The sequence below is a fragment of the Octopus sinensis genome, linkage group LG24 (genome assembly GCF_006345805.1).
Source record: "Octopus sinensis linkage group LG24, ASM634580v1, whole genome shotgun sequence".
Lineage (NCBI taxonomy): Eukaryota > Metazoa > Mollusca > Cephalopoda > Octopoda > Octopodidae > Octopus > Octopus sinensis.
In genome coordinates this window covers 19,709,922-19,719,030 of record NC_043020.1, presented here as the reverse complement: position 1 = coordinate 19,719,030, position 9,109 = coordinate 19,709,922, and positions in this window count along the sequence as shown.

Genomic DNA, 9,109 nt, shown 5'->3' with positions numbered 1-9,109 from the left:
ATAAATACATATACGTGTGTACAGGACACCACAAATAAACATAGAACTCAACGAGAAACGAAAACGTAAAAACAGCATGGAATGGACCATTCCTTTAACAACAAAAAAACAGAGTACAAGACAACTACACAAGGAAAAATCCCCTTCATCAGCCGTCCCTAGTTATATATATATATATATTAAAAGTTGCTATTTCAAATGAGATAGCATAACAGTTAATCATTTCTTAAAGCTCCATGTACTCAGATTTTCATTAGGTATTATACACATTTGAATAAATTACAGAGTGAAATTTTTTCAAAGTTTTATTATACCATCATAATTTACTTAGTCTTTACCCTTGTTTCACTAACATATACTAGTATGATGTGTTGAAATCCTTACATGAACAATAACATGATCACCTCCCACTCTTTCTGACTCTCTTTCTCTCTCTCTCATCCCTTGAAATGGATGATGATACATGGTATGGGTGCTAAACCAGAATTAAGGTGTAAGGACTACATCAAGAATACATGGGAGGTTAAAATCTTGGATGAGAAAACCTTGCTTTTGATCATTCATCATAGAGGAAAGCTGTGCATAGTGGGAGGAGGGAAGTTGAACAAAATTGTAACATGAATGAACAAGAGAGATGTTTGTAAGGTTCTTGATGTGAATCATCCTGAAAAGGTTGGAATACAGCTTAGTTTAACATGTAACAAGTGTTGGAGTGTCTATGGGAAGGTAGGTCTGTTCCTTTCTTTTCTTGTCTTACAAGTTACTTGGCAACCCTGCTTCTGCTGGTGGCATGAAAAAAGTACCCAGTACATTCTGAAAAGTAGTTGGTGTTAAGAAGGGCATCCAGCCATAAAAACCTTGACACTGAGTTCTGACATGGCTTTATGGCTCACTGGATCCTATCAGCTCATGAGATGGCCTTACAACTCATTGGATTCCATGTCAGAATGGAAAATGAACATTAAATAATGATAATGAGATGATAATGGTGATACACAACATAATATACTAGACTACCCATGACCTGTTGGGTCACTGTGGAAATCTGAGTTTCCCAGCAACGGAGTTTTGTTTCCTGGGTTGTTTTCTTTTCCAGGTTATTTCACATGCTTTCAATGAATGTGACATTAAAATCATGTGTAATCCTTTCCCCAAAAAAGAAAAATCTGGCTGCTATTTCTTGCACACCCTGCTACCACGTAAAAGGTATTCCAGGTCCTTTATTGCAAATAGCTGTTACATGGTAGCAGGGCGTGCTAGAAATAGCAGCCAAATCTTTGGAGGTGAGATATGTTGTATGCACTCGAAAAAAGCTGACTTTTAATGTATTATATATATATACATATATTGCATGGCTGTGTAGTAAGAAGCTTGCTTCCCAACCACATGGTTCTGGGTTCAGCCCCACTGCATGGCACCTTGGGCGAGTGTCTTCTATTATAGCCTCAGGCTGACCAAAGCCTTGTGAGTGGATTTAAAAGACAAACTGAAAGAAACCTGTCAAATATATATATATATTATATATATATATATATATATATATATATATGCATATATATATATATATATGTATATATATGTATGTATATATCTGTGAGTGCATGCCTTTGTATATGTGTTTGTCCCCTCCCCCACCATTGATTGACAACTGGTGTTGGTGTGTTTACATCCCTATGACTTAGTGGTTCAGCAAGAGAGGACGATAGAATAAGTACTCGGCTTAAATAGAAGTCCTGGGGTCAATTCGTTCGATTAAAACTCTTGAAGGCAGTGCTCCAAGCATGGATGCTGACAAATGACTGAAACAAATAAAAGAAGGAATATGTATAAAATTTCCAGAATGAATTCTGGAAATCAGACACTTAAAGAGTAAAGACGAAGGTCAGGTCAGTGATAGCTCTATCGTGTACAAACAGTATTTAAGGAAAAATTCATACTTACTAAAGTAAGGACGGATTTGTACTCAGGTTGTGCATACATTTACAAATGGCAGACTGAATATGCAACAAATCATCAAGGTCACACATGGGTACACTCACTGCACCTGTTGCACCAGAGATCTAAATGAATAGAGATCTAAATGAATTGCAGGTTCGGAGTTTGGTGAAAGGTAAACAAATAACAATTGAGGGATTATGATTCACTACAGCTGTTTTGGATGTGTTTTTTATGGATGAATGGAAGTGTTACATCATGCGAAAAAATAAAAAACGTTTTCATCAGGTGAATACAGGTAAGAATTAAACATTTTGGACATCTCCATTCCTCATATACTCCCCTCCTTGATCGAGGCCTCTTAATGAGTTCCACTTTATAAACTTAGTTTCAAAATAAAGTGATTAAAATCAAAATAAGCAACAGGATATCCAGAGGTAATGCAGCATGATCGTTTCAAGCAACTCCATTTAATTGAACAATGCAACCATTACATCAGTTTAAATGCAGAGCAATCCTCAGCTGCATAAATACTCTCTCTTTACTCTTTTACTTGTTCCAGTCATTTGACTGTGGCCATGCCGGAGCACTGCCTTTAGTCAAGCAAATTGACTGCAGGACTTATTCTTTGTAAGCCTAGCACTTATTCTATTGGTCTCTTTTGCCGAACCACTAAGTTACAGCATTGCTTGTCAAGTGATGTTGGGGAACAAACATATACACACATGTACATATATATGATGATGATGATGATGATGATATATACGATGGGCTTCTTTCAGATTCTGTCTACCAAATCCACTCACAAGGCTTTGGTCAGCCTGAGGCTATAGTAGAAGGTACTATGCAGTGGGACTGAACCTGGAACCATGTGGTTGGTAAGCAAGCTACTTACCACACAGCCACTCCTATGCCTATACTTAGAATTGAATTAAATTAAAACAGAAGGGCACATTAGTATAATTTTACCTAAAACCTCCAAGAAGGTAAGGAGATAGACAAAGAACATGCTGTCTTCACTTCAGCTTAGAAGCTACTAAGGTATCAAGAAGAAATACTTGTTAGAGATCTAGCCTGTCACTGTTTTTTGGGGTCAGTTTTAATTTATAGTCTAAGGCCAAGGAACAAGGAGCAGTGTCTCTTAGGAAAAGGGCTGAGGGGTCGAAAGAAGTCATAGTGGGTATAGTAATAAAACTATCAAAATTAATTTGAAGCCATATAATGAGATTTGGTAAAGGAAATCTTAAATCCTTATGTTAGCTGATAATTAAAGGGGCAAGACTCTAGTAAACCAATGATGATAATACAGGGGAAATTTTATCATGCAGTACTATAGTTGAATATTTTAAACAATATTGCCATATTATATATAATTAAGATTTAGGGTTATCAAGAAGATTATTAAGAAGAATATTATAACAAAAGGGTAAAATTTTTTTGAATACTTTTGAGTTTATACCAAATTTGAGCACAATATATTTGTATATCTATTATATAAAATCCATTCTGTCTGTCTGTGTGTGTTTTCTAGGATCTCGGGCATCCTCCATCCGATTGCGCTCAAATTTGATATGTAGATACTGATGGTATCAGGTTACAGGTGAGAATGCGATCGATAAAGCCGTGGGAACGTGCATTTGTACGTGCAAGTACATCAGCTGTTGCAATTGATATTATGCATACGCAAGAAAAATGCACATGCAGTTTGCACAAAAAAAGTAAGGTGCAAAAGAGATATTTTCTTCAAACTTGGCATGAAGGAAGGAAAGACTATTTGGTTTCTCAAGAAGTTTTTTTTTTTGCCTTAACTTCGTTTAACAAAACCATAAATTTTATTGAAATAAAGGCATGCTTAATTATTTTTAATGAAAAGAAAACACGCTTCTTTCCCACCAAGCTTACTGTTTAAACCATGTTTGTGTTCTCCCAGTCAGCAGCCTTATCATTACTGGTACTTTAAACTCTTCGGTTGCATATCTGTGTGAATAAAATCGTTTTTCTTTGGAATAGAAAAAAGTCTATCGTTATTTCTTTTTTTGCTGGTGTCTCAAATTTAGGTTAAATCAGTGTTTCTCAAAGGGGAGGCCTAGTTGTTTTGAGAAAATTTGGTTTAAATGTTTGACAACTCAGCACCGTCCATTGGATGGGGGGGGGGGGCGTTTTGCTCGTATGTACATATATATATATAATAGCTAAGGAGGGCCCCACAGCAACCATAAAACAATCATCTTCCCTCAAAAACAAGCACTTCCTACAACCCCCAGCCCAACATACACTTACATTCACATACACAAGCATCACTATACTTATCACACCACACTTACTTCTTTCTATTAGTTGTTATTATCAATTATTGTAGGCCTAGTTGTATAGACACATGATAACACCAAGAGCATCTACCTACCCAGGGTAAATGCATAAATGCATAAATCAACATAATGGTGTAACTAGCATACACCAGAATTTTCATGTCACCATGTACCTCTATGTATATTATTTTGTTTCACAATTTTGTTTCAAAATCTTGAGACAGAAAGCTGAGGATACATGCTTCAATGTTTGTTGAATTACTTAATAATATTTATGTGTATAAGCCATACAGCTGGGATAAGCTTTGTTTTGAACATGAATATCTGGATATTTTGCTGTATTTATAATATAAATCCACCCCTGCTACTAACTTGGTCACCTAGATAGCGGAAACTATCTACTACCTCTAGCTTACCCACCTGTCAGTTGATGAAGTCTATTTTCTGTACATTTTTGGTGTTTATTGTACCTGTGCATCTTCCACACACAAAAGCTATTTTCCCTATTAAACTTCCTCTGATATTGCAACACATCTTATGTGTCCATAGCTTACACTGGGTACATCTTATGGAGTTTCTACCTATGCCTTTTCTACAGATTGAGCAGGGCCATCTACCTGAAGGGATTTGTGATTTGTCTGCCTTCCTACTTACTAAAATTTCGGTTTTTGCTAGGTTAACTCTAAGGCCCTTCGATTCTAAACCTTGCTTCCATACCTGAGATTTCTCTAGTTCTGGTAGTGATTCAGCTATAAGAATAAGGTCATCAGCATAGAGGAGCTCCCAGGGACAGCTTGTCTTAAATTCCTCTGTTATTGTCTGGAGGATTATGACGAACAAGAAGGGGATGAGGACTGATCCTTGGTGAACACCTACTTGTGCTCTCAATTCTTCACTGTACTCATTGCCAATCCTGAACTTATTGATAATGCCCCTGTACATGGCTTGTACAGCTCTCACCAACCACTCATCTATCTCTAGTTTTCACATTGGGGAAACTAGGGATAGATGACATTGTCAAAGGCTTTCTCCAAGTTAACAGTCAAGTGCAGAAGTTTATATTTGGCTATGTATTTCTCCTGCAGCTTCCTAGCCAGAAATATAGCATCAGTGGTGCTTCTCCCTGGTATAAAACCAAACTGTATCTCATCTAAACTAACCTTATAATTAGTTGGGCTATGACCCTCTCCATAACTTTCAACACCTAATCCAACAATTTGATACCTCTGTAATTACTTCTATCTAGGGTATCACATTTACCTTTGTAGTAGTTGACTATGGTGCTGCTACACCAATCATCGAGTATGACTTGTTCGTGAACCACCTGATTTACAATATGGGTGACTAGATATTTTAAGCATCTTAACAGGGATTCCTGATGGATTGGAAGTTTTCCCTATTTTCATATCCTTAATTGCTTTATCTACCAAGGTACTGTTGATTCAGATAGCGGGTCCCTCACTTGGGTCAGCATTTGGCAGACTCTCCTCCTCCTCCCATTCATTCTCCATGTTCAGCAGTTTTTCATAATGGCATTTCCAAGCCTCTTTCTTCACAGAATCATTAAACACAAGGGCACCATCATCCATGTAGACACATTTCCCTTTTATGACATCACAATTTTCTCTCACACACTGTCTTGAAATCTGAAACACATCAAATCTTTGGTTCTCATGTCGCTAAACATAAGTAAACTTCTTTTCTGCTTCTCCCTTGACTAGATATACCTGTCTTCTAGCTTCCCTTCTGGCTATCTGATACAGTTCCCTGCTATCCCCACTCTTCCAGGCCTGTTTCTGTGCTCTAATGGCCTTGTTTACAGCATTGTTCCACCACCACGTCACCCTAGGTCTGCATTGGACTTTGCACCAGCTGCAGATTTGGTCTGTGGCACTCAGCAAGCTGGGTATCTGACATTGTAAGAGGTATCTAACATTGAACCTCTCCTTGAAGACTTGATGAAATTACAAGGTGAATGGAAAGGAATCTAGAATGAAGTCAAAGAGGTTGCATCAAATCTTGAGATGGAAATCAAACTCACCCATGGGCATGGAGGCATGGGTGAGAAGAGAACAAGGATGCTTGATGACAACCTGGCAGAAATGAGTGACACAGATGATTCACCAGAAGAGCCCTGTTTCAGTAAAAACTGTTTTATGTTTTGATTGATAATGTTGTTGCAGGATTAACAGAACATTTTAATGTTGCTAAGAGGTTGGCTGAAAATTTTGATTTTTTTATGGAAATATCCCACAATGCCTGGAAGTGAGCAAGAAAGAAAGCAAAAGCTATGGCACATTCATATTCTGCAGATTTTAGTGATGAAGATTCTATAGAAGAAATTCAACATTTGCCAGCAGTACATAAAGCTAATTTTGGAAAACCAGAAACAAAACCTCAAGAATTGTTAAATTTAACAGACTACAAATTGTGTGAAATATTTCCAAATGTTTGTATTAGTTTGAGGATATTGTTGACAATTCCAGCTACAGTAGTATCAGCTGAAAGATCTTCTAATAAACTCAAACTTATCTAAAACTATTTGAGGTCTACTAAGTCTCAAATCAGACTTGTTGATCTAGCATGACTGAGTATTGAAGCTGGCATTGCCAGACAAATTGATTTTGATAGAGTTATTAGAACTTTTTCAAATGAGAAGCCAGAAAAGCACATTTTAATTAGTACTGTAGTTAAATGTTTGTAACAGGATCTGGAATCGGTATCAGTGGAGGGGTGTCCGATCCGATCCCGTCACATTCAATTTAGTTAGATATAACAGACGAAGTCAGGTTATCTGGGAAAGACAGCAAATGTTGTTTATTACTCGTGATGGTGTACGTATTTCTGAGGGCAAACGACAGCCAAATCTTTGTACTGCTTCTTGTTGGTTGATTGAAGTGATTCGATGTGGTCCGTTGCTAAGCCGGTGTAGAGTTCTCAGAGACTACCAAATGCACGTCTGTTCACGAGGGCTGAAAGTGCCAGAGAGAGCGAGTGAGTGGACTGTGCCTTAGGGGTCAGTTTCCCGCACATGCGCATGGGGAAGACTTCCGGTGGCCACCCGGAACCTTACACAGTAGCATGCTGAACCTTACACAGTAGCATCACTACATGTTAAATTTGTATTTTGTTTTTCTTTTAAGAGAAATTCTTTTTTTTTTAAAGAAATTATGAATGCTTAAAAAGCATTTCACTATGAAAAAACCTAAAAGGCGATTGGTGAATGTAACCATAAATACTGACTTATGTTGCTGTATTAACTGAATATATACATTAATTATGTTATATTTGATTGTGGAAATAAAGCATTTATGAGAGTTTACATCTAGATTTACTGGACCTCAAATCCTTGATTTTAAGAAAGATCTTACCTGCTTCAGGGCCCCAAGGGGGTCTTGTACCACCTTGCAAAATATCTCTTGGAGGCCCTGAATGGAACCCATAAACCTCTGTGTCATTTTGGATTCCTTCCAAAAATTTTCATCTCTGAGTCAAAGCAGTATGAAGAGTAAGCTAGCTTGCAGGGAACCCACACCTCTCCAGGCTTCACATGCAGAAAGAACTGAGTTGAGCAATGGAAATTAAGTGAAACACTCATCAAATTCACACTACTGCCTCTGTTTACTGCTTAAAGCAGTGAATTGCTTCTACTCAGAACATAAAGAGCTGAACTTCAAAAGTGCAACGACTGAATTAGGTGAAAGAGTTGAAGAAGAATAAAAAAGAAATAAAATGTTTTAATCTTTTTTGACTTTTACAAAATATTAGAATAACAAGGTGAGAATTTGGAAACAAACTGTAACTGGATGAAGATGAGGATGCATTTAAATGTTCCAAGTTCAGGGTCAAAGTGATTCTTTTGGCTAAGTTGAAACTATAACATATAACAGAAGCATGGAATTACTGGTTGGTGTGGAAATGGTGATGAGACAAGTGGCAATGGTAGAGTATGTCAAGGTCAAAAAAAAAATTACTGTTGAAATGCTAGAATCAAAGAAATCAATCTATGAAGTGTCATCGTCTGTGACCTAAATTTGGAGTTACTACCAAAGTAAGTAGGTCAAAGTTCACATTTCACTCACAAAAATTTTTTTTTCACATGATGGTTATGGTTGGATGCTCCTCACTCAAAAGTCTTGTTTTTTTGACATGATGGCTATGGTCGGATGTTCTCGCTATCACCAACCACTTTATATAATGTATTGTATATAGTTTACCATAGCACTAGCACTAGAAATATTACCATGCCCACCAGCAAGGCTAGAGTTCTCTTTATTATATGTGGCTATTCATGCCTCGATCAACACTAGTACATGTGTGTGTGCATGTAGCCTTGCTGTTACAACCATCCATGGGAAACGCTGCACATCTAGTATCACTACACACATTCCGTTTCTACAAGAATACCAACCCTAAAACACTCTTCTGCAGAAAACTCGTCGTTTTGCAAAACCCTACCGGATGTTTGATATCAAGGGACATAACTCTTGTTCGTTTCACCGTCTTTTTCACAAGCACGAACCGGTTGTGTCAAATACAGGCGATGCTTTGTGTTGTCGAGCAAAGTACTTCATTTCATGTCGCTCTGCAATCATTTTGTCATCTGGCATCCATCCATACACCTGTACAGTTAATGTCGATCTGATGGAGAGAGTCGGCTGATGTGAATACAAACATTTGATCACTATAAACAAATCATCAGTGTGGTTGTTTGTAACAAATTGTGGAACCCTACAGACATCATATTATATATTATATACACCACACACATATAGATATACATACACCACATATATATTAGATATATATACCACAACACCATATATAGAGATATATATATAGATACACACACACACGATATATAT